The sequence below is a fragment of the Chiloscyllium plagiosum genome, unplaced genomic scaffold, assembly GCF_037043375.1.
Source record: "Chiloscyllium plagiosum isolate Xiang-an unplaced genomic scaffold, Cpla_swu_hap1 HiC_scaffold_17, whole genome shotgun sequence".
Classification (NCBI taxonomy): Eukaryota; Metazoa; Chordata; class Chondrichthyes; order Orectolobiformes; family Hemiscylliidae; genus Chiloscyllium; species Chiloscyllium plagiosum.
In genome coordinates this window covers 56,472,163-56,498,503 of record NW_028270155.1, presented here as the reverse complement: position 1 = coordinate 56,498,503, position 26,341 = coordinate 56,472,163, and the positions used below count along the sequence as shown (strand labels likewise).

At 41.4% G+C, this 26,341-nt stretch overlaps 1 protein-coding gene and 1 long non-coding RNA gene across 10 annotated transcripts in view; one reads left to right on the top strand and one right to left on the bottom strand.

Annotated features, from left to right (window-relative positions):
• The window catches only part of LOC122558466 (nuclear transport factor 2), a 52,371-nt gene extending 40,009 nt beyond the window's left edge, over positions 1–12,362 (bottom strand). The window contains exons 1-3 of one of the 9 annotated variants that reach the window (XM_087995950.1): positions 12,229–12,274; positions 6,746–6,945; positions 2,248–2,394 (exon numbers count right to left, since the gene is read on the bottom strand). The gene's annotated coding sequence lies outside the window, so the exon portion shown is untranslated. Of the gene's footprint in view, positions 1–2,247; positions 2,395–6,745; positions 6,946–7,087; positions 7,252–11,851; positions 11,996–12,228 lie in introns of those variants that run through there. The other 8 variants (XM_087995949.1, XM_087995944.1, XM_087995943.1 and 5 more) reach the window with 8 other exon arrangements.
• LOC148147348 (uncharacterized) overlaps positions 12,212–26,341 on the top strand; it is a 46,248-nt gene continuing 32,118 nt past the window's right edge. The window contains exon 1 of the long non-coding RNA XR_015759970.1: positions 12,212–12,346. This is a non-coding gene — a long non-coding RNA (uncharacterized LOC148147348). The remainder of the gene's footprint in view (positions 12,347–26,341) is intronic.

Here is a 26,341-nt window from a genome sequence, read left to right as displayed (position 1 = left end):
GCAAACCTGGGGCTGAGCTGTGGCAGGAGCAATCAGATAAATACCTGAGGAACAGGGTGAGTGAGCGGCAGCAGCAGTCAGACTGGTGGCGGTGGGAATGAGGCTGAAACCAAAGAGACCCCGACAAATGACAGACTCAAAATCTGATGCTCAGAACTAGAGACAAAGTAGTGTCAGGAGAGAGAGAGAGAGAGAGAGAGAGAGAGAGAGAGAGAGAGAGAGAGAGAGAGAGAGAGAGAGAGAGAGAGAGAGAGAGAGAGAGGAAAAAAAAGAGAAAAAGAAAGAGAAAAAAGAAAAAGAGAGAGAAAAAGAACGCTTACTTTTGTCATCTTAGCTTATTAGGAATATACAGTGAGAGGAGAAATGTGAGAAGTGCAAATGGTTGTGTAATTGGTTGCTAGATTATCGCTTGTAGTTGAAAATATTAAAAGTGGCAAGAGAACTCAACTCTCACTGTCCATGGTGACTGGAATGCCTAGAGTTTCAGATGGACTCACTGTGGAGCATCCATGAGGCTGAGATGTACTACTGTAGGATAACTCCCTGTGCCACACATTAGTGAGGCCAGAAATAAAGTAAAAAAAAATTACACCACACCAGGTTGTAGTCCAACAGGTTTATTTGGAAGCACTAGCCCAAATAAAACTGTTGGACTATAACCTGGTGTTGAGGGATTTAATTTTTTTTAAACCTTGTCCACCCCAATCGGGGGTGGGGTGGGGGGGTATTTTTGTTGGAAATGAAGAAATCATCGGCGGCTAACAGGCCAGCCCATCGAATGCCGCCTGACCTGCTGTGCTTTTCTACCACCAGACTCTTCATCCAAGTCCAACAGCAGCACCTCCAAATCAGGCCAGAAATAGGAAGATAATACACGAGCTGTTTAACCATGCCTTCTACTGTAAGGGTTCCAGGTATGTGGATTTTAAGTGTCTCCCAAAACTGATGGGACCTGTACAAGAAAGACAGGTTGCACCTAAACTGGAAGAGCACCAATTACAAGGCTTAAGCTAGTGTGGCTGGGGGATGGCAGCCAGAGCAGCAGATCAGTATGTGGAGTGTTTGAAGAATGGGGCTAAATCAAATAACAGGCAAGGCCAGGTTAATGAACATGACACAACTCGTGGTCTGAAGTATATTTACTTTAATGCAAGGAGTACAACTTATGTGCTTAGAGCTTGAAGTCATATGTGGGACTATGATGTGCTAGCCATTACAGAGAGCTGGTTGAGACAGGCAGGACTGCCATCTAAACTTTCCAGGGTTTAGACCTTTCAGGCATGTTACAAGGGGATGTAAAAGGGGTAGAGGAGTTGCATTACAGAAAATTTGATTTCATTGATTTTTTGTAGTCACATATACCTCAGTGAAAAGCTTTGTCTTATGGAGTAATAAGGCAAACCATAGCGAACAAGGACATAGAGATCAAAGGATGCTTAGACAGAGCAAAGCATACAGGTTACACCACACAGGAGGTGCACAAAGCAAGATCAACATAATTTGAAGTTTGAGTGCCCATTCATCAGTCTAATTATGGCTGGGAAGAAGCTCTTCTAGAACCTGTTGGTGAGCGTGTTCAAGCTTCTGTATCTTCTGCATGACTGAAGAGGTTAAGAGAGAGCATTAGCAGAGCGGTAAGGAAGATGTCATAGCTGTACTAAATTAGACATTTTGGAGGGCTAATCCAGTGAGGCAACAGAGGTAGAATTTAGGAATAAGATAGATCTAATCATGACGATAGGCTGATACCATAGGCCTCCCGGCCGTCAATGGGAATTAGAGCAACAGCCATGTAAGCAGATAATGCAAAGATGGTAAACAAAAACAACAGGGTTATGATAGTGGGTGATTTTCATTTCCCCAATAGTCATGGGACTCCCATAGTGTCATTGGGCAGAATGTTAAGTGATTCTTAAAACGTTATAGAGATTAATCCAAAGAGGGAAGGGGCATATTAGAGCTTATATTGGAGAATAAGCTTGGCTTGGTGTTTGAAGTTTCAGTGGGGGAGCATTTTGGAAGTGATGGCAATGGAAAAGGATAGGAATGGTCTTCAGGTGAAAGTGCTATGGAGGTATGGGAGATCTAACTATAACAATGCTGATCAGGAAGTGGAAGGATTGGATTTTGAGCAGCTGTTTGAAGGTAAATCCACTTCTGATCTGTGGAGTCTCTTAAAAATCAGCTAATTAAAGTTCAGAAACAATAACAGAAATTACTCAAAAAGATCAAGAGGTCTGAGAGCACCTGTAGAGAGATATCAGAGTTAACATTTTGACTCTTCGTCAGAACTAGATTTACAGCATCCGCAGTTCTTTCAGTTTTTATTGACCAAAGTTCAGGACCAACGTGTTCCTGTGTGGATGAAAGATAAGGATGGCAAAATTTGGGAACCTTGAATGACAAAAGACATTAGTTAAAAAGGGAAGCAAATGTAAAGGTTTAAAAAACAAATCAAACAAACCCTTTGAGAAGTACAAAAGAAACAGAAAAGTACTTAAGCAAATGATGGCTACAAGGGGCCATGAAGTACTCTTGGCAAGTAGGATTAAGGAGAACCCCAAAGCAATTTATTTGTATATTAGGAGCAAGAGGGTAACTTGGGGAAGGGTAGTTCCACTCAAAGACAAGAAAATAGGAAATGTGTGGGTAGCCAAATGAAGTCAGTGACATTCTCCCACTCTGCCGAGGACATGGAGGTCCTGGGCTCCTTCACCGCCGCTCCCTCACCACCAGACGCCTGGAGGAAGAATGCCTCATCTTCCGCCTCGGAACACTTCAACCCCAGGGCATCAATGTGGACTTCAACAGTTTCCTCATTTCCCCTTCCCCCACCTCATCCTAGTTCTAAACTTCCAGCTCCACACTGTCCCCATGACTTGTCCTACCTGCCTATCTCCTTTTCCACCTATCCACTCCACCCTCTCCTCCCTGACCTATCACCTTCATCCCCTCCCCCATTCACCTATTGTACTCCATGCTACTTTCTCCACAACCCCACCCTCCTCTAGCTTATCTCTTCACGCTTCAGACTCACTGCCTTTATTCCTGATGAAGGGCTTTTGCCCAAAACGTCGATTTCGCTGCTCCTTGGATGCTGCCTGAACTGCTCTTCCAGCACCACTAATGCAGATCCTGGTTTCCAGCATCTGCAGTCGTTGTTTTTACCACATAAATGATGGCAAGCTTAGACAGGGGTTTGATAATACTCTAGGGCATGTTAATACTGTGGTGGTGGTATTGGTTGTCCTGAAAAACATTAAAAAGGGAGATAAGCCCCTAGGGCCTGACTCCAAGATACTGAGGACAAGGAGGGAATTGCTAGGTCTTGCGAGACTTTTTTTTATCCTCTTTAGCCAAAGGCAAGGTCCCAGATGAGAAGAATAGCCACTGTTGTTCCTTTAAGGGAAATAGGGATAATGCAGGAAATTATAGGCTAGTGAGTTTTATATTTGTAGTAAGGAAAAGAATATGGAAAAGGAGAAGATTTCTAAGGACAGGATTTACTTGCATTTGTACAAGAATAGACTGATATGGGATAGTCAGAACGGTTTTATGCAGGGGAGGTATTGTATCTCAAATTTGGACTTTGATAAGGTGCCTCATGGCAGGCCTGTCCAGCAGACCAAATCACATGGAATTCACGGTGAGTTGGCAAGTTGGATACAAAATTGGCTTGACCATAGAAGACAAAATAGTAGTTGTTAAAGAAAGAGCTTTTCTGACTGAAGGTCTATGAGCAATGGTGTTCTGTAATCTATTGTTTGTGATTTATATGTAAATGATTTGGATAAAAATGTAGGCGGCCTTATTAAGTTTACATGAAACTGGTGGTTATGGATAGTGAGCACGATTGTCAAAGGGTGCAGCAGAATAAACATTGGCTGGAAAGTTTGACGGAGAAATGGCAGATGGAGTCAAATCGGAAGTTATGCATTTTGGGAGGTCAAATGCAAAAGGCAATTATGCCACAAATGCCTGGACCCTTACGAGCACTGATATACAGAATTCTTGTCAGCCAAATCCATAGCTCACTGAAAGCAGAAACAAGTGGTAAATAAGGAATACATTATGCTTCACTGAGGTATAGAAGTAGTCAAGCTACATTTGGAGTACTGCGTGTAGTACAGGCACCACACTATAGGAATAAAATGGAGGCTTTGGAGAGGGTGCAAAAGAGGTATATGAGAATGTTGCCTCGAATGGAGCATATTAGCTGTAAGGAGAGGCTGGACAAACTTGGATTGTTTCGGCTGGAGCACAGGCTGAGGGGCAACCTGATGTAAGCATATAAAATTATGATGGGGGATAGTCAGGGTCTCTTTCCCAGAGTGAAAATGGTAAATACTAGAGGGCAAAGGAGAAAGTTTGAAGATGTGTTAGTACCATATATACTCATGTATAGGTCAATGATATGTATAAGCCAACCCTTACTCTCAGCCAAAAATCTTATATGTCCCATATATCTCGTGTACATCGACCCTAGTTCTACCATACCATTCTACCGTAGCAGGCAGAATGGAGAGTTATTTTGTAGATAAACATTCAATAATGGTCATAATTATTGTTCCTTTTGTTGTTTATTTTATATAGACATCTGGCTCTTGTTTGTCCATTTTTTGACTCATACCAAGCATGAATTTCATCCCCTCAAAAACAAACCTCACATATTAGTCAACCCCTAATTTCAGCTTTAAAAAAAAACCTTCTCCAAAATTCAACCTACACATGAGTATATACAGTAATTTAAAAAAATATATATACATTATATAAGTATACAAACACACACGGTAATGGGTGTCTGGAATGCATTGCCACAGATCTGATATGAGGCATTTAGATAGATACATGAAAACCCAGAGAACATAGGGATATCGACCAGATGGAGGCAGATGGAATTAGTTTAAAATAGTATCATGGTTGGCACACACAGTGTGCCACAGTAAAGAGCCTGTTCCTATGCTGTCCTGTTCTATGATGAAGTGATCTCAAAAGTAATAGACTCAGGGAAACATGCAGAACAGTATTCCATTATATGGTACTCATGAAGATTCTCATTAACAACGGGATAGATTTTAAAAAGCAAATCAAGATGACAGGACAAAGAGATTATGATTAAACAGTTCTCATGAACAGCTATTTACTTGGAACAAAACATGCCATTTCTCTCTCCATAGATTTTATCAGATCTGCAAAGTACTTGCTCAGTCTCTTCAAAATCAAGTTGAAATGCTTGTACAGTGCATAAAAAAAGTGTCTGAATAAATATTAAAAGCACATTCATCTTCAGATCCCCTGCATGGATTTTATTGCCCAAGAGCTAAGGAATCATGAAGCTGGCACATTAGTCCAAAGAAATATGAATCAATAAGTGAAAATATGTTTGCTATATTTTTCTGCAATTACAAACTATAGCCTGAGAATCCTGTACCTGATGTGTCCTGCACATGACTGCAAAGCATGTTCTCCAGTGGACTAGTTTGGATGCAACCTTCATTGTTGTTATATCTCTGCAAAACCTCACCCAACAATTTAAATGAAGTATTCTCAATAATGCTTCTTTCAATGCCAGCTATGTTTCACTCAACACATTCAATTTGTCCACTAGCTCCTTCTATGACGTGAAATGCAACATCACAAGCTTCAGAAATGTCATGCTGCTTAGCATAGGGAGGAGCTTGGAGGACTCAACATTTAGACCACTGATTGTAATACAGTATAGCTATTCAGATGCATAGCGTGATCTAAATTGGATGGAGAGGCATTTCAGAACTTTCTTTTTGGCAACATCAATTATTTCACTAGGAAACAGTCACAAAGGAATTTTGCAAATTCATCAAGATCATCTTTGCCAAGTTGATTTGTCCAACGTATATGCCTTTACTGAAAATTCCAAATACTTCTGGTTCAACGATGTTGAGGAAGCCTATAAATTAATCCCAACAGCATTTCCTGGCTGTCGTTTTTCCTAATCTCAGCTCATATAGATTTTGCTTCCTAACCTTGAGTGTCAAGATCTTTCCCACTACTTCTGTCATGCTTCATCACCAATACTCTACATCTTTTTGCATATTGTCTATCTTTTTAAAAGGTGGAATCTAATGTCAAAGAAACAGCTCCTTCTTTCGCCAGGACAGATATTAGTGCTAAATAATCAAAGCAGCTTCTTCCTCTATGACCATGTGCGCCATGTTTAATTCTCTAATCTGCATGACCTTACACCAATTGCTTTTTACTTCAAGATTAGCCAGGTGCACATTTGCTTCAGACTGCAGCCTCTATCCCTTCATGCTTCCCTCCAAGGTGACAGCCAGCTGACTCTGCACTGCACATGGTGGCCTTGCCTTACTCCATTACAGCCTTGCATTTCATTATTTTATGGACCACAAATACTTAAGGCCCCAGTCTGCAAACTACATTATCTCACAGAATCTGACGTGAAGCCAAATAATGGAACAAGTGATTGAAATCTCAGTTATATGGCATTTGAAAAGGGGAGTAGACAAGAGAAAAGATTAATGGATAGAAATCCAGAGCCCAGGATCTGGGAATGGAGGTGCAGACACCAATGGAATTATGAAAAGTGAGATGCCAGAATTGACAAAGCACAGTTGTAGAAGATGACCAATATAGGGAGCAACCAGGCCAGAGATATTCACTTTTCTGATTTATCCCGACAAACGTTTACATTAATTATTGACCATTATTTATCAGTTATATTTTCTGAATGCTGGATTCAATTTACCAGATCTTGTGGGCAATATTCCAAATTCTGATACTTGCAAGAAAACGATTGAACTCCCTCTATTCTGACAGTTTCGAGCCAAGACTCTGTGCTTAAGTCTCTGGTACGACACTTCATCCATAACTTTCTAGTTCAGTGAAATGTTTTACCTACAAAGGCACATGTGACATGTCAAGGAAGTCAGCAAGAGGGCCGAACATCTAAATAAAGGGAGAAGCATAAAAGTTTTGATAAGCTAAATCAGTGACAGAACAGGCAAATACAAGATAGTGTATACTAGCCAAAGATTGCATGTGTCAAGTACATATTACACAGTAATTATAAACAACCAAAAAGGAGGACCTGATTGTGATTTAACAATGTGAATGCTCAGGAAGCACCAAACTTCAGTCCAAATTTTATCCGATTCCTTTTTATTGGTATCCAAATGTTCTGCCTGGCAGCACTGCTGTCCTACAGCACCAGAGACCCAAGTTCAATTCCTGTCTCAGGAGACTGCGTGGAGTTTGCACGTTCTCCCAGTGTCTGCATGCGTTTCCTCCAGATGCTCAGATTTCCTCCCACAGTCACAAAGAGTGCACAGGTGAATTGGCCATGCTTAACTGCCCAGAGTGTTAGGTGCATTAGTTAGAGGGAAATGGTTCTGGGTGGTTACTCTGAGGGTCGATGTGCACTGGTTGGGCCAAACAGCCTGTTTCCACACTGTAGGGAATCTTAAAAAAAAAGCCACCCCATGTTCAATTTAACACAAAACAGAAACGTCAAGGCACTGGACTTGAAATGTTTACTCTGCTATCATTTCACAGATGCCAGACCTCAGTTTCTTCAGCAATTTCTATTTATTTCAGATTTCCACTATCAGTGATTTGGTTTAATTTTTTTAATTTGGAGTGGCATGTTTAGATTTTTGTATCAAGTCACCATTGTATATCAGTACAGCAAAAGACCCAATACTGAATCTACAATATGGCTAGAAGAACCACAGCACAGGAGGCAGCCATTCAGCCACTATCCCTGTTCTTTAGGGGAGCGTTTCAGTCAATTCCATTCCACTCCCTCTATATTTGTTCCCTGTTTATTGATCACCCCTTTAATTCAATATTCAGCTTGGTTGTCTATTGCATTAAGCAGCTTAGGCATGACACAAGTCCCTTCTTCTATTTCATTTATACCTCTATCTGCAAAAACCAGGGACTTGTGTCTTTCCTTTCTTCCTCACAGAGATGTCGTTGTGTCTGAACTGGAGCCCCTTTGAAGGATTGCTATTGTTCAATTAATGATTTTCCCATCAAATTTTGATTTCAATTCACCTGGGCCAGTTCCTTTTTCAATGCTAAGTTTTTTTTTTAAGTTTGATGGAACTTTATCCTTTCCTATAAATTACAGATTTCAGTAAGGCATTTGATAAGGTTCCCCATGGTAGGTTATTGCACAAAATATGGAGGCATGGGATTGAGGTTGTTTTCAGAGTTTCGATCAGAAACTGGCCAGCTCGAAGACAGGGGGTGACTATATGATGGGAAATTGGGGTTTAGATCAGAGTGGTACTGGAAATGCACAGGTCAGGCAGCATCCGAGGAGCAGGAAAATCGACATTTCGGGCAAAAGCCCTTCATCAGGAAATGCTCATCCTGGAGTTCAGTTACAAATGGTGTACCACAAGGATCTGCTTTGGGTCCACTGCTGTTTGTCATTTTTATAAACGACCTGGATGAGGGCGGAGAAGGATGGGTTAGTAAATTTGCAATTATACTAAGGTCAGTAGAGTTGTGGATAGTACAGAAGGATGTTGTGGGTTACAGAGGGACAGAGATGGGCTGAGAGTTGGCAAATAGAGTTTAATGCAGAAAACCTTGAGGTGATTCACTTTGGAAGGAGCAAAAGCAATGCAGAGTACTGGGTTAATGCGAAGATTCTTGGTAGTGTAGAGGAGTAGAGCGACCTCGGTGTCCATGAACATAGATCACTGAAAGTTGCCACCAAGGTTGATAGGGTTTTAAGGCGGCATATGGTGGGTTAGCTTTTATTAGTAGAGGGATCAAGTTTCAGAACCATGAGGTCATGCTGCAGCTGTACAAAACTCTGCACTTGGGAGTATTGCATACACTTTTGGTCACCGTATTATGGGAAGGATGTGGAAGCTTTGGAAAGGATTCAGAGGAGATTTACTAGGATGTTGCCTGGTATGGAAGGAAGGCCTTACGAGGAAAGGCTGAGGGACTTGAGGCTGTTTTTATTGGAGATGAGAAGGCTTAGAGGTGACTTAATTGAGACATGTAAGATAATCAGAGGGTTAGATAGGGTGGACAATGACAGCCTTTTTCCAAGGATGATGATGGCTAGCATGATAGGGCATAGCTTTAAATTGGGGGGTGAAAGACAGAAGTCAAAGATAGTTTCTTTACTCAGTAGTAGACTGACCAACTTTAAGAGCATTTAAATGGTCACTGGATACACATGAATAAAAATGTGTAGGTTTGATGGGCTTCAGATTGGCTTCACAGTCGGTGCAACATCGAGGGCCGAAGGGCCTAAACTGCACTGCAATTTTCTATTCTACACCTAATGTTATGATTACTGCTTCGCGAATGCTTTCCCATTGATACATATTGTACTTAATTCTTCAGATCTAGATCCAACACCACTTTCTTCCTCGCTGAACTGAATATTCAATACAACTCATCCAGCACATCTTTGTACTTTTCAGTTACTACTCCAGTCTGAATTAGGTCAAATTAAATAACCTGTTATTAAGTCATAGAAATATACAGCACAGAAACAGACCAGTCAGTCCCCAACTCGCCCATGCTGACCAGATATGCCCAACCCAATCTATTCTCACCTGCCAGGAAGCAGCCCATATCCCTCCAAACCCTTCCTTTTCATATACCCACCCAGATGCCTTTTAAATGTTGCAATTGTACTAGCCTCCACTTCCTCTGGCAGCTCATTCCATACACATGCCACCTTCTGCGTGAAAAAGGTGCCCCTTAGGACTCTCTCATATCTTTCCTCTCTCACCCATGCTTTGAATTAGAATTACAATTACCTTTGTCACATGCACTCAAATGAATGCAGTGAAAGGTATTGCTATCACAGGTACAAGATACCTAGGTATGGACTCTAGTGTTTGGTACAAACTTGAAAGAATAATAAAAGTCCAGCATACGAAAAAAAAGACATGAAATGCAGTCCATTTCACAAGGTCCACACCAGCACCTAACCTCCAGACTGTACCAGGCAAAGTCTCCAGACCACGCCAGGCATCAAAACTCGAGACCTTGCTTCCCCGCAGTGGGGCCTCCAGATAGGACTTGTCTCCCCACACAAGTCTCCCGCGCCAGCCTCCGGTCTGGGAGTCACCACCTCCATTCCCCTTGGAGTAAGTCTCAAAAGTTAGAAGCTTGAAAAGAGGAGGAAAAGATAAGGAAAGATGGAACGGAGGAACTCTGGCTGGAGCATCCTCTGTTGCCATCTTGGACCAGAATGACCGAATCCCTGAGCTGGGGACTGTCACACACTCACTGCTGCAAGCTATACAGCAGTCCAGCAGCTTCATGGGAATTCCAACTCCAAGCGTTCCTGTTACTGCAGGTCAATTAGAGATGGGCAACAAATGCCAGCCACGATGGCGAATAGGGAAATACTATTATCTCTAATTGCAGAATCCATCCAAAAAGGTTTTTCACTTATTACACAGAATTTGAAACAGGACAAGTTTCCTCACAGAGGGTCAGTGCAAGCATTTATGTACATGAGCTCCAAACTGTTTCAAATTTGCTGAAGCTGACTAACTACTCCAACTCTAACTTCTGACCTTGTATGCATTTTCTCATCTTTGATATCTCAGCCTTATGCACATGCCATTCAAAATTAACCCATGCCCCCAAAGTATTAACCTCCCAGTTACAAATTTTAGTGTAGTAGATACTAGAGCAAAATGGGGACAGTGATAAAACTGCTAAAAGAAAACTTATGATAAATATCAGAAAAAAATTTCACATGAAGACAAAAATCTTTGTTTCTACATGTACATGCCTATACAGAAGTAGTTGATGGGAGATAATATTCTAATTTGAAACAACCTGAAACAAAATGTAAAGCCAATTGGTTAAGTTCACTGATAATGCCCTCATTTGATTTTGTCTTAGTTTTGAGTACTGAGGAAAAAAGTGGCAGCCAAATAAAAGTTGCTTCAATGAACTAATTTAGTTAAATTATTTTTCAACTAAAAAGTGACAGATTGAGCGGCATAAAACTTCCGAAGATCAAGGGGTGCAACTACAGATATTCAAACATGCTTCATTTCTCGAAGTTTATTGTAGACTTCAGGTGAAGTGTCGATAACCGGAATAACAAAACGCGCACAAAACCCTCAGCATTAAAGTACATTCAATGCATGGTATTTTAAAATAAAACGAAACATAAACACGATCGTTTGATCCGACATGAGAAGGTGAAAATTCTTCGCCAGCCGACGAGCTTATGAATAACTTCTTGCAGCAATGGGATCGCACTGAGAGGGGAAGAAGCCAAAGAGTGTCGTGCTGGAAAAACACTGCCGTTCAGGCAGCACCCGAGGACCATCATTCCTAAAGAAGGGCTTATGCCCGTAACGTCGACTCTCCTGCTCCTCGATGCTGCCTGACCAGCTGTGCTTTTCCAGCAACACTCTTCCACTATGATCTGCGGTCCTCACTTTCTCCTGAGAGAAGAAAAACCAAAGCTCTTGCAATAAAAAAAATCTGCAGACTAATCAGTATTAGTTTTTAATTGGTCTAACCAACAGCAGCCTTTAACGGGGAGGGGTTGCTGAAGAGAACTAGGGATTGGTAATGAGACTGAAGGATCCGACAGTCCCGCCAAACCTGGTAAGGAGATAAAATAGTCTAAATTGATCCCTTCGACAGAGGAAAGAGCGGTATTCCAATGTGAAGGATTGGTAAATTGAGGACTGAAGTGAATCGAGGCTTAAACGGGGAAACTTCTAAATCACTTTCTCGCTCTGATGGACCCACAAGGGAGGCGCGAGGTTGATGGCTCACGTTCGTCCGGTTCTTTCAAAAAAAAATTCAAATCTAACAGCGAAAAGCGCAGCGTCATTACCGCCAGCAGCAGCCTGTTACTGGTCGCCCGCTTGTCTTTCTCTCAACTTGATTCTGGGAATAGATCACTGCGTGTAGATTCCCGACCCAGGTCCATGCCGCCATTATTAAGCCTAAAAATATCGCTGCCTTTTTCTTCCATTTCCAGCTCCAGCACCAGCCCCTTGACCAGACCAGAACAGGCCAGGCCCGAACCCCCACCCGCTCGAGCAGGCACGTCGGCCGCCTCACACCGCATTGTCATGTGCGCACCGCGCCCAATAAACCCGCCTGCACGACTCTCATTCCGGACCCTCCCCCGCTTCGCCGCCATTTCAGAGCCAGACCAACACAACGCTTAAACGAGTTAATGAGAAGAAGGGGGAAACATACACTTACCCCCACAGCGCCCGAAACTCCGGCCGATCGCAGTATGGCGACCAACGGCACCAGGCCCCTCCCAGCCCCTGCGTGTGGGGTGGTGGGGGAAGTAGGAGGCACCCCTTAGACAGCTGAGGTAGGACGCATGCTCGAGGCGAGTGGCCGCGCAATGCACCACGGTATCTGTAGTTCTATCAAAAGTTCAGTGTTGAAAGTGGGTGAATGAGGGAACTACAATATCCATAGTACAATACAGGTGTACGTATGTGGGAGCGTTCGGAAGGAAGTAGGGATAAATTTGGATGGTGCAAGTGTTAGATTGGGTAATGCTTGCATTTCAACCTTTTATGTTTAAAAAAGGTGTTTGTAGTTATGTAGAATTAGTCTTGTTTTTAGCTATTTTTTGAGCCCTCTGAATTTCTCCTTTCCCAGCAATTTCTAATCTCATAAGTCAAACTGGGGATAGGATTTGCGTTAGTAGTTACAGGCTTCTAGCAGCTAAATATTTTGTTTTTATAGGCGAACATTTTAATCCTAAATTTCGGTTGTATTTTTTCTAATTTCACGTGATTAAAAAGCAGTTTTGAATTATTTTCCTCCATTTCAATTGAATAGCCTTAAAAACAAATGAAAGCTCTACCGTTCCATGTACTTAAATTCAGAGCTGTTCATCCGAGTAACCCAGTGTACGACCAGTTGCATCATGTAGGATTTGAGAGGTCCTGAAATATCCCTCAGTCCAGTCTTCTCCAAAACATGACCTCGTTGGTTTCAATTTCTTTGAAGTCAATTATGTTTCGACAGCAAACTGCTGCTTGAATCATACATATATAGCAAGTTGGTAATTTTGAATGTGCCTTATATTAGATTAATATACATAATCTGTATTCCAATTGTGGAATGGGAATGGCCTAGTTTGAACAATCTATTATCATGAGGTGAAGAATAAGCAAGATAGAGAAGAATAATGGACATCTTTAACTCACACGTTAAAACTCAGAACTCATTGAAGGGAGGTGGGAAGAAAATTGTATAGGAAACTTTTTAAAAACCTATATTAAATTATGTTGCTGTAATATCAAGTAAATACTTATGCACGATAAGTGATGTCAGTGCAGTCTTAGTCCAACTGATATCTTTCGCTACTGGGTTGAATACTCATATTGGCCAAAAAAATCTGAGGTGAGTCAATAAAGCCTTCAATCTGAAAAGAAGGAAATTTAGATTGAGTCTTTCACAACCTGAAGTCTTCCTGACGATGAAGTTAAACATCCCAAGGTGCTTCAACAAGCCTTATCATTCGAACATGTTTCAATGAACCAAAGAAGAAAATATTTGGCAGATGACCAAACTTTTTTTTCCAAAGTGTTAGGCCTTAAAGGAGGGGAGAGAGGTTGTATTGAGGTTATTTCAAGAGTTCAGGGCTTAGGTAGCTGAACACATGGAGTCATAGTATTGTGTAACATGTAATCAGATCCTTTGGTTCAACTCATCCATGCCGAGCAGATATCTTAAATTAATATAGTCCCATTTGCCAGCATTTGGCCCATATCCCTCTAAACCTTTCCTATTCATATATCTATCCAGTTGCCTTTTAAATTGTAATTTACCAGCCTCCACCACTTCCTCTGGCAGCTCATTCCATCCAAATACTACCCTTTGTCTGAAAATATTGCCACTTAGAGCACTTTAAAATCTTTCCCGTCTTGCCTTCGTCCTATGTCTGCTAGTTTTGGATTCACTGTATTCATGCCCCTCTGTAAGATCAGCCTAGTTCATCCTCAGGCTCCAATGCTCCAGTGAAAATAGCCCCAGCCTATTCAGCCTCTCCCTATAACTCAAGCCCTCCAACCCTGGCAACATCTTGTCAATCTTTTCTGAACCCTTTCAAGTTTCACAACTTCTTTCTGAGAGCAGGGAGACCAGGATTGAATACAGTATTCAAAAAGAGGCCTAACCAATGTCCTGTCCAGCCACAACATGACACCCCAATCCCTACACTTAATGTTCTGAGTAATAAAGGCAAGCATACCAAACACCTTCTTCACTACCCTGTCTACCAATGACTCCACTTACAAGGAACTATAAAACTGCACCACAAGGTCTCTTTGTTCGACAAAGTTCCCCAGGGCCCTAGCATCGTGTATAATTCCTGCCTTTATTTGCCTTACCAAAAGTCAACGCCTCGTATTTATCTAAACTAAACTGCACCTGCACTCTTAGGCCCATTTGTACTCTAAGGTAGCCTTCTTTATTAACCACTTTACCAATAATTTTCATATCATCTGGTAACTTATTCACATCCAAATTATTTATATAAATGACAAAAAGCAGTGGACCCAGCACCGATCCTTAGGGCACAGGCCTCCAGTCTGAAAACCAAAACTCTACCACCACCCTCTAGCTCCCACTTTCCAGCCAATTTTGTATCCAAATGGCTAGCTCTCCATGGATTGCATGTTGTTAAACTTTGCTAACCAGGAGAAAGTGAGGACTGCAGATGCTGGAGATCAGAGCTGAAAATGAGCCAAAGAAGGGCTCATGCCCGAAACGTCGATTCTCCTGCTCCTTGGATGCTGCCTGACCTGCTGCGCTTTTTCCAGCAACACATTTTTAACTTTGCTAACCAGCCTACCATGCAGAACCTTGTTGAACACCTGACTGAAGTCCGTATGGACAACATCCACTGCTCTGCGTTCATCAATCTTGTTTGTCACTTCAAAAAACAAGTTAGTGAGACACAATTTCCCATGCACAAAGCTAAGTTGACAATCCCTTACCAGTTCTTGCCTTTCCAAATACATGTAAATCCTGTCCCTCAGACCCCCTCCAAGAATTTACCGATCATTAATGTCAGGCTCACTGGTCTACAGTTCCCTGTATTATGGACCAGGCCAAACCCCCTCAAAACATTTCAAGAAAGTAGCCCGAACCCTAAGCAGGTGTAAGGTGGATATTCCATGAGTGATGTAGATGGGCCCAAACACTTAGTTTTAAACATAACAGAATTTATTTGCTAGATTACTAAATGAAACTCAAACAAAAGACAACAGAATATAGAATAGTTTAACCTATCTGAAAACCCAACAGATTATCCCAACCTAATGATGCTGTTCCCCAACTTGTGTTATGAAGATGTGGGTGTATTTTAAGAGAGTTAAAAGCAGCAGAATGACTGGACACAGCACCAAGTGTTCTCAATAAGGCAACAATGTAAAACAATGTAACTCGATTAGCTCGTCTGGAGACAAAAACAAATTCCAATCAAGTTTGAATTGAATATATTGACAATCTTAAAAGCCAATGACACAATCCGATGCTCTGGGGTATAAGACCAGGGAACATTGAACAGTTGAGAGGAGAACTGACAAGCCCAGCATGTAAACAGACTACCTGAAAAATAAGACTCTTAAAAAAAGTACCTTTTCGATCATTTTCCTGTGCCGCAGAAATTCCTAAGTAGAAAAGAAGCCACAGGAAGATCCGTATAGAAGAATAGAACAGGATCTGACCAGATGGGTCAATGGGCTGAGAAGTGGCAGATGGAGTTTAATTCAGATAAATGTGAGGTGCTGCATTTTGGGAAAGCAACTCTTAGCAGGACTTATACACTTAATGGTAAGGTCCTAGGGAATGTTGCTGAACAAAGAGACCTTCGAGTGCAGGTTCATAGCTCCTTGAAAGTGGAGTCGCAGGTAGATAGGATAGTGAGGAAGGCGTTTGGTATGCTATCCTTTATTGGTCAGAGTATTGAGTACAGGAGTTGGGAGGTCATGTTGCGACTGTACAGAACATTGGTTAGGCCACTGTTGGAATATTGCATGCAGTTCTGGTCTCCTTCCTGTCGGAAAGATGTTGTGAAACTTGAAAGGGTTCAGAAAAGATTTACAAGGATGTTGTCAGGATTGGAGGATTTGAGCTATAAGGAGAGGCTGAATAGGCTGGGGCTGTTTTCCCTGGAGCGTCAGAGGCTGAGGGTAATCTTAGAGGTTTACAAAATTATGAGGGGCATGGATAGGATAAATAGACAAAGTCTTTTCCCTGGGGTGGGGGAGTCCAGAACTAGAGGGCATAGGTTTAGGGTGACCCTCTGATTATCTTATATGTCTCAATTAAGTCACCCCTCAACCTTCTTCTCTCTAATAACAGCCTCAAGTCCCTCAATCTTTTCTCGTAAGACCTTCCTTCCGTACCAGGCAACATCCAAGTAAATCACCTCTGAACCTTCTCCAAAGCTTCACATCGTTCCTATAATGCGGTGACCAGTACTGCAGACAATTCTCAAAATGCGACCACAACAGAGTTTTGTACAGCTGCAGCATGGCCTCATGGTTCTGAAACTCGTTCCCTCTAGTAATAAAAGCTAACACACCTATGCCTATCAACCTGGGTGGCAACTTTGAAGGATCTATGTACATGGACACCAAGATCTCTCTGCTCATCTACACTACGTAGAATCTTACCATTTGCCCAGTACTCTGCATTCCTGTTCCTCCTTCCAAAGTGAATCACCTCACACTTTTCTGCATTAAACTCCATTTGCCACCTCTCAGCCCAACTCTGCAGCTTATCTATGTCCGTCTGTAACCTATTACATACTGAACTGAACTGAATTGAATTGAATTGAATTTATTGTCACATGTACTAAGGCACAGTGAAAAGCTTTGTCTTGTGAGCAATACAGGCAGATCACAGAGTTAAGTAGCATAGATCGTAAATAATAGGTAAACAGTGGCAAAAACAAAAACACAGGCGAATGTTAAGAGTTTGTGAGTCCATTCAGTATTCTAACAACAGTAGGGTAGAAACTGTTTTGAAACCAGCTGGAGCATGTGTTCAGGCTTCTGTACCTTCTCCCCGATGGTAGAGGTTGTAGAAAAACATTGCCAGGGTGGGATGGATCTTTGAGAATGCTGGTGGCCTTTCCTTGACAGCAGGCCTGGTAAATGGATTCTATAGATGGGAGGTTGGCCTTTGTGATTGTCCGGGCTGAGTTCACCACACTCTGTAACCGCCTCTGACCTTGAATGGTACAGTTGTCGTACCAGGTAGTGATACATCCAGACAGAATGCTCTCAATGGTGCACCTATAAAAGTTGGCAAGGGTATTTGCCATCTTGCCAAACTTCTTCAGCTGTCTGAGGAAGAAGAGATATTGTTGGGCCTTTGCAACCAGTGTGTTCACATGAGGAGTCCAAGAAAGCTTGTTGTGGATGACCACTCCCAGGAGCTTGACACTGTCCACTCGTTCCACCTCTGTGCTGTTAATGTGTAGGGGGGCATGAGTGACATCCCACCGAAAGTCAATAATGAGTTCCTTGGTTTTGCCGGCATTGACAGCTAGATTGTTCTCAGTGTACCATTTTCTAGGTCTTCCACCTCCTGTCTGTAGTCTGTTTCATCGCCATCTGATATTTGACCGACTATAGTGGTGTCATCAGCAAACTTGTAAATGGCATTAGTCTGGTATTTGGCGATGCAGTCATGGGTATACAGTGAGTGTAGTAGGGGCTGAGTACCCACCCCTGGGGGGGGGGGGGGGACAGGACTCTGTGCCAGAGACCTGTGCCCTATTGCTTACCCCTGGTAAGTACTCCCCTCCCCCCCCAAAAGTATCCAAAATGGTATACTTGCTGAGGGGATCCCTGCACTGCCTGCCAGTCTCCTTTCCGCCCCCGACGGTAACCCATTTACCTTCTTTTTTTACCTGAGGTGTGATTACCTCCCTGTAACTCCTCTCAATAACAGACCCTGCCTCCCGAATGATCCGATGTTCATCCAGCTCCAGTTCCCTAACGTGGTTTTCAAGGAGCTGGAGTTGGGTGCACTTTCCGAAGATGCAGGCAGCAGGGACACATTCTGCAGGAGGAACATTCAACTGCTCTAACCTCCATTCCCACTATTCTAAATTCCCAATAAGCCTACTGAAAACTAAAAGAGAGGGAAAAAAAAGACTTGCCACCTCATCAATGCAGCGTACAGAATTTTTTTCTTTGGTTAGAGGAGGAAGAGGATGGGTGGCAGACACTACTGGAGTCGTGTTTCAGAGAAAGCAACCACCCAACTATAAAGCCTCACTTACCCAGCAGTCTCGTGTTCACTCCTGCTCAGTGTGCGCTCTGCTTATACATGAGGTAAGTTTTTAAACTTTACTCCTGCCTTCCCGTCGGGCCTCTTGTCCTCACTGTCTGTCCTCCCACTGCAACTGCCACTGAGAAAATGAAGATAATGGTGCAGCCAATAAAATCTGAAATCCACAAGAACTGAGGAACACAGATCTCAAAGAATTGTACGAGTCCCCAGAAACTGAGACCAAGGCAGAGAGGATTGAAAACAAGAACCAGAATTTGAAAATCCACCTGACAGATAGGTGGCAATGAAGGCCAGTGAGCATTGAGGAAGTGGTGAGATAGGTTGTGATGTACATTGTGGGAGCTTGGGTTTCTGATTTTTGAATTAATAACTGGTCTGTTCTTTTGTGTGGCTGAAGTTAATTATTAACTTGTAAGCATTTAAGTGTGTCCTTTAAAACTTTTTTAAGCCTGGCTTTAAAATTAATGGGTTTTGAGCACCAGTAATGGACTTCCATTAATTTTAGGTTCTTTTGCTGTTCAACCGATAAATTATGGGGCCTCAAATTTTATTCAACAATTAAGGAACTTTTTTTAAACTTTAAGGAAATGTTCATTTTCTCACTTCTAACAGTTTGTTTAACAAAACATTTATAGTTTAATTTTCATCAACTTCAATCATTGCATTCATTGTATGATGTAACAGGAACATAGGTTACCAATGTAGGAAATTTGTTTGGAGAGTCCTCATTTTCATTGTGTTTTCTAAAGAAAAGCATTATGCCTTTAATGCAAACAGCCTTGATGACACCATTATCAATCAGCGTACTGGGAAGAAGGGCTTATGCCCGAAACGTCAATTCTCCTGTTCCTTGGATGCTGCCTGACCTGCTGCGCTTTTCCAGCAACACATTTTCAGCTCTGATAACAGAACAACCCTTCTTTTTCTCTTCAACTTTCTTAGCAGGAATCATCTTGTCAGGAAAATATCAGAAAGAAAAAGCCTACTGCATCTGGTATTCTCAGGCAGTCTGCCATCCAAGTATTAAACTGCCCTGAGCCTGCTTAGCTTCCATGATCAGACATCTTCTGATGAGTATGGCCATAGGTACTGGCAAAGGGAGATATCCAGCTGAGCGCGACTTTACGTTTAACTTTTGACTTTTGAGTCGGACAATCCTATGAAGCTTTTGAAATAAGATGACTAATTAGAATAGTGTTCCTGAGAAGGAAGTATTAGCGTAAGTCCCAGACCAGAAGTATTGGGCCAAAACTCCAAAGTGGTTACTTAAAGCTGAGTACAATGAAGCTCAGGTGTAGGATAATTCCAGAAAAAAGATATTTGCAGTTCTAATCTGAAAGCTAAAATCACAAATGACCTAAACTTACCAAGGTGTTAGATACAGAGACACTGGTATGGGTATTATAAGTAGTGTGCTTTGGCTACTATACCAGTGGTGTATTTTGGGTACTAAACAAAAACTGTTTTGTTTCTTTTCTTGAAGGAGTATTTTAAGTTTAATGGGATTTTTCTATGTGCTTAAAATCTTTGAATTTGTATTATAAGTAAATCATTTGGATTATTTTATCTTTTTGAATAAACTTCCATTTTATTGTTGAAATAATATCTACAGCATTGCATACTTATGTTTCAGCAAGAAGTAATTTCATTAAAACTAAAACAAATCAAGATATGATTTATCAAGCCAGGTTCCACCAATAACATCAGATGGTTTCATAACAGTGACAGAGATGCAAATGGTCATGTTGGTGATGATGGATATGTATTCTGAGTACACCTTAGGTAAGCGCCATACTAAATGACCTGATTCAGCCTTGAACAGTTGCCAGAACAAGGAATGGAGTCCTGGATAGACAACATAATGTTTTTTGATAAGGATCCAATAACAACTCTTCAGTCCACCCAATAATTCACTAGAGAAGAATTTTTACATATCCATTTAATACAAGGAGAGTGAAAATCAGAGATGGTGGCAGCTTGTGAGAGATGATGGTGAGGTGAACGCTGGCTGTCAGCATATGTGTCACCAAGAAAAAGCATGTCAATGGGGAATTGAAGGTAGCCAAAAATACATCTTTTGATACTTTTCGTAGTGTACAGGAATCAAAAGAGAAGTTATTGCTGAAGATTTTCTGGATATGGATGGTTAAATCAGAATGTAACCAGGCAAGGCCAGTCCTGCAAAACTTGATAATAGTCAGGAGATGCTGGAGGAAGATGCCATGTTCAACCATGTTAGAAGCTACAGACAAGTCAGGAAAGATGACAAGGGATAGTTATAGCAGTAACAGTTATATTGTGTGTAGCAGTTATAATGCATGTGATGTGTAATTTTGAACAGGACTGTTTTAATAGTGTGGTGGGGTGGAAACCTGATTGGAGGAAATTAAGAATTGAAAAATGGCAGATTTGGGAGGCAACAATGAAGCCAAGGACCTTGGATAGTAAAGGAAGATTGGAGATGAGGCAGTAGTTAGCAAGTATAAGATTTTTTTGAAGAGAGGTTGGTTGATAATAGGTTTGAAGGAGAAGGGTTAGTTCATGTGAAGAGGGAGTTCATGCGACAGGGAAATGAAATTTAAATACAATATTGTGCATTATTTTATTTGTTTGTGGAATATGTGAATCACTGATATGACAGTGCCTATTCAAAAATGCCCTTGAGAAAGTCCATGTAGCATCTGTAAAACAACATTGCTGTTGGGGCAGGATTTTTAGGATTTTGAACAAGTGACAATCAAGGTATTGTAATGTAATTACAAATCAACTTTGTGTATTACTTCAAGAGGAACTTTGAGGTGGTGGTTGTCCCATTCACTGTTGTTCTTCTTATTGGAATTTAGAGGTTCGGAAGTTGTTGTTGAAAGAGCTTAGGTTTCAAAGGTTTAGCCTCTACCATTTATACCACCTCTTTAAGGATACCACTACCAAACACAGCTTCCTACCCTCTCCACTGTCAGCATTCTGTAGGAACAACTCACCCTGACCCACTACACTACCGTTCTTAATAATTCCTAACCACCCCCCCCCCCCCCCCCCCAACCATGGCGCCTTCCAATGCCATCACAGAACATGCAACACTTGCCCATTCACCTCCTCCTTCCTTACTGTCCAAGATCCCAAATACACTTTCGAGGCGAAGCAGGGTTTTACTTACAGGAGACTAGATTGAGAGAAGTGTATTGGCTGTTCACAATGTGGTCTCCTTTATATTGGCAAGACGAATGCAGACTAAGAAAACACTTGCAGTATACGTCTGCTCGGTCTGTAAGAATGACCCCAATTTTCCAATTTCTTGCCAATTCAGTGAACCATCTTGTCCCCAGGCTAACATTTTTGTTCTGGGCCTGCTACTGTGTTCCCATGAAGCACAATGCAAGATGGAGGAGCGACACCTTATTTTCTACTTAGGCACTTTACAGGCTGTTGGATTTAATGTTGAATTCCACAACTTCAGAGCATAACCTTGTCTGAATTTTTTCATACATTCTACTTCCACCTGCCCCCAACACACATTTATAAACATGTGCACACAGAGCCTTGTATTGTTTTCTTTGCTCTGACCAGAGGGAACCATTTTATCCTTTCAGATCTCCAATTGCACCAATTATACATCTCCATCTCTCCTTCACCATTATTCATAATCCTCATGCACTGGTCACTCTCACAATTTGTTCCACTTGCTCCTCCTTTCTTAGTTTTTATGCTGTTAACAATCATTTACTATTAACATTCTATTTCATAAATACATTTTCCTTTAAGCTTTAAATTTTCAGAAGGACATTCTCTTGTCAGTTAGATACCTGTGTTGCATTTGTATTCGAACAACTTCAATTTGGAAGGGCACAATCTTCAAAATTTCAACTATGATATTGTCAGGGACCATAGTTTTTACTGTATCCAGTGTACTCGGCGATTTTCTGAGGTTATGTCAAATTGGGTAAAGAAAGGAACATGAGATGCTATAATCTTCAGAGGATGCTTGAATATGTAATACAACCAATTGTCCTGGCTGAAGATGGTTACAGAACTTGTCCTTTAGACTGAATTGCTTGACTGTAGCATCATTGATGGTAGGCATGTTCAGAGAATCTTTTCTTCCCATCGGCTATTAGTTGTGTACTGCCATCAACAACTGAGCATGACAGGAGTTTAGAGTTTTTGACCTTGTTTTGGAATCACTCGGCTGTCCGTATGCTACTTGTGCTGTTATTCTGTGTAGGCACTTCATTTTTATACATACCTAATAAGGGTCCTGCACTGCATATTGAATCAAATTTTGTCCCCTGTCTTGAAGGTAACAGGGCTGGGCCAAGCATTAGGTTATATATCATGGTCTGATACAATTCTATCGTTAATGATGACTCATGGTGCCAATTGTAACTGCTGAATCATTCACAATTAATTTTAATCCATCCCATTAAACAACATTGTCATGCCACATAACATAATCAAAGAGTATGTAAGTTCCTAATGAAAGGCTTATGCCTGAAATGTCAATTCTCCTGCTCCTTGGATGCTGCCTGACTGGTCGTGCTTTTCCAGCACCATGCTCTTCAACTCTAATCTCCAGCATCTGCAATCCTCGCTTTCTCCATGTAACATAACATGAAGACTAGACAAGGACTATGCCATGGTTACTCCTATATTGCTGTTGTCACAGACAAATACATCTTTAACAGGTAGATTGGTGAGAACCAGACTAATCAGGTTTTCCTTTTTTTTCCCACACCAGGAAAACACCCATGTGGCCAATTGGATATTTGCAAGCAAAACCTTTTAAGGGCAATACTAACATCAAAAAGTGAGAGGCAGGGAGAGAGAGGGAGGGGACTAAATCAAAATATAATTGGAGGAGGAAATATAATACTGTATTGAGCAGTGCCCACCTCTCTCTGAAGGCATTGAGAGCATTGATGAACACTGTGTATTGTCACAAGCTGGTCCTTTTTTCTAAAAGCTATTCCTTTTCTCAAGGATACTGTGTCTTTGGTTTTTATCAGAGGGTCGTAAACAAACTGGGCTCCAAAATGGCTTGGTTTGGTACAGAGATGAAAGGCCTTTTTGTTTATACGTAAACAGATGAGTCTTTAGGCTAAAGCTTTTATGTTTTTATAAGTAACCTGTCTCAGTCAAGGGGGCATGGCTAGCGCTCTCGCTGAACAGTTCAGTCCAGAACAAGTTAGGGAGTTCAGCTGTGGAGCTGTGTGGAGACAGGCTGCTAGACTCTCTCTTCTTCTGCTCTTCTAACTTCGACCAATAAGCCTTTGTTTCAATTTTACTGTGTTTAAGAGGATTTATTTATTGGAACTGTTGTGCACATTCATAACAGCATAATTAAGTCTAGTTTGCATAGACTGAGTTCTGGAGGTGTTCTTTATTCTGTTCTTTGTGTTTCATTCTGTAATTATGTGAATAAATTTTTGTTTGTTTTGCAACCTGGTGATCAACCTCGCAAACTTACTCTGGATAATTTTCACTGTACACTTACTGAAACAAATTGCAAAGTTATGGTCTGGGCTGCCTGCTTAAGAATGTTTTGAGTGGTCTAGCCTAGTCCATAAATGAATCACTAATTAGGTTTTTTAAAAATATATTTTTATTGAAAAAATAGACGTTTTTAATATTACAACAAATGCAAAACAATATAAAGAAATAACACAAAAAAAGTTTTTAAGAAACCAACCCGCCCTCTTGAACAAATATATCAATTTAGAAAGAAAAATATATAATCAAAAACCCCAACTAACTTTTTGACTAAATAAATAATAACCAGCAACAGAACTATTAGATAGTAGTAACTCCAGTCAGCCAAACAAGATGCTGATATGTTTGCAGTTCCTCCTCCCTGGATATTGGACTTGTAAAACACAATTGTTACGGCTATGTAAAAGCCCTTATTAGTGTGGCAGATAAATCTGTGTTCAGGTATTCCAAAAAGGGCTGCCACGTCTAATAAAAATTCTCAGTTTTGTGGTGTACCATACATGTGAGAAAATCCAAGCATATATGCTCCGTAATAATCTTCCGCCAACCCAACAGATCCTGGGAGTTTTCTGATACTCAACCTAGCAAGTTATTCTTTCTTGCCCAGAAAGTGAGGATGTTGAAAAGTGTTTTCTTATACGCACCTGCAGGGAACACACTGGGCAGGCCAAGAAGAAGAGAGATCGGGTCCTTCACCACCCTTACACCCAAAATCCTCTCCATTGCACTCGCCACAGATCCAGTATGTTTAAACTCTACCACAGGACCAGAGACAATGGGGAAAAGTGCCCGTACAGACCTTATACTTGGGACATGTTGAAGATACCCCTGATTTAAATTTTGACATACAGTCCGGTGCCAAGTGGACCTTGTGGAGAATCTTCAACTGTAAAGCATAGGTCCTATTGCAATTTGATATCTTTCTTGCATTTTCCCAAATATCTTCCCATGCCTCTGAGGATAATTCAACACTTTGCTCTCTCGCCTACACCCTGCAGAGTCGATCGAACTCCATCTGATGATATAAAATGCTGACAGAAAGTGTACTCTTAGCACAAGCTAAGTCTGGTTTGTGGGGATCAGTCAAAAGTGTAGTTTGTTTTGAGTAAAATCCCTAACTTGAAAAAAAATGAAAGAGGTCCCTGTTAGATAGCCTGTATTGCCATGCTAACTGATCAAAGGACATCATTGTGTCTCCCTCAAATAAATCGCCCATGCAAGACATACCCCTGCCCAATGTTTGAATCCTGAATCTATCATCCCCGGTTGAAAACACGGCAGACTCACTATAGGTGTAAGAGAAGCTGTTTTGCCAACATTGCCTTCCCTCTGCCGAATTACCCTCCATGTTTTAACAGTATTGATAACTATTGGGTTATGGCAATATTCCCTAAGTGTCCTCATTTTGTCCAAAAACAGCAAGCTAGTAAGGGAGCACCATGCCTGGGAGGTTTCGATATCTAACAATATTGTAAGAGGGTTCCCACAGGCCCAGTCACTCACATAGGATAAAAATGAGCTTAGTTGGTAGCTTTTAATGTCCGGGAGATCCACCCCCCCCCAATCTGTGAGGCCATTGCAGTTTAGCTAATTTAATGAGGGGCTGCTTACAATGGCAAATAAAAGAACTCCATTCAGTCTCCTGAATGTTTGCTTATTGAAAATCAGGAAGAGCATCCGTATAGGGTATAACAAACGGGAGAGAATATTCATCTTAAGTGCTATCCGTCCCAACCACGAGACCAGAAGTGCCTCCCATCTTTGAAGGTCTTGTTTAATTTTGTCAAATAATTGAACAAAATTAGCTTTGAACAGCCAATCCAGAACTGGAGTAATGAATATGCCTAAATACACAAAACCCCCCGTGACCACTTAAATGGGAATCGGTATTCACCTTCAAGACCTAGCACCTTCGTAAGACCAACCATAGGCATTGCCTTTGATTTTGCAAGATTAATCTTGTACCATGAAAAGGCGCCAAACGCACTGATGCACTGTATCAGGCGAGGCACCGATACTGCTGGATTTGACAAAATAATTTATGACATCGTCCGCATACAACAAAATCTTATGTAATTTTGACCCCACTTCTGGAGCTGATATATTGGGATCCCTACGAATGGCATCTGTCAATGATTCAATCACCAATGTAAAAAGCAGTGGGTAAAGGGGACAGCCCTGCCGGCTGCCCCTAAAAATGTTAAAATTGCTGGATCACACTCCATTGGTGATGACCGCAGCGAGAGGGTCACTGTAGAAAACCTTTACCCATCTAGACTTCGCCCAAGCCAAACCGCTCAAGAGTATAGAAAAGGTATGGCCATTCAACTCAGTCAAATGCCTTCTCTGCATTTAGAGAAATCACCAATCTCTGTATAGATTGCTGTTGACACGTTTGAATTATATTAAGCAGCCTCCTAACATTATTGGAGGACCTTCAGCTCTTTATGAAGCCTGTCTGGTCCTCTTTTACAGTAGAAGGTAACATAGTCTCCAGCCTTAATGTAAGAGTCTTAGAGAGGATTTTAAAGTCTACATTCAAGAGTGAGAT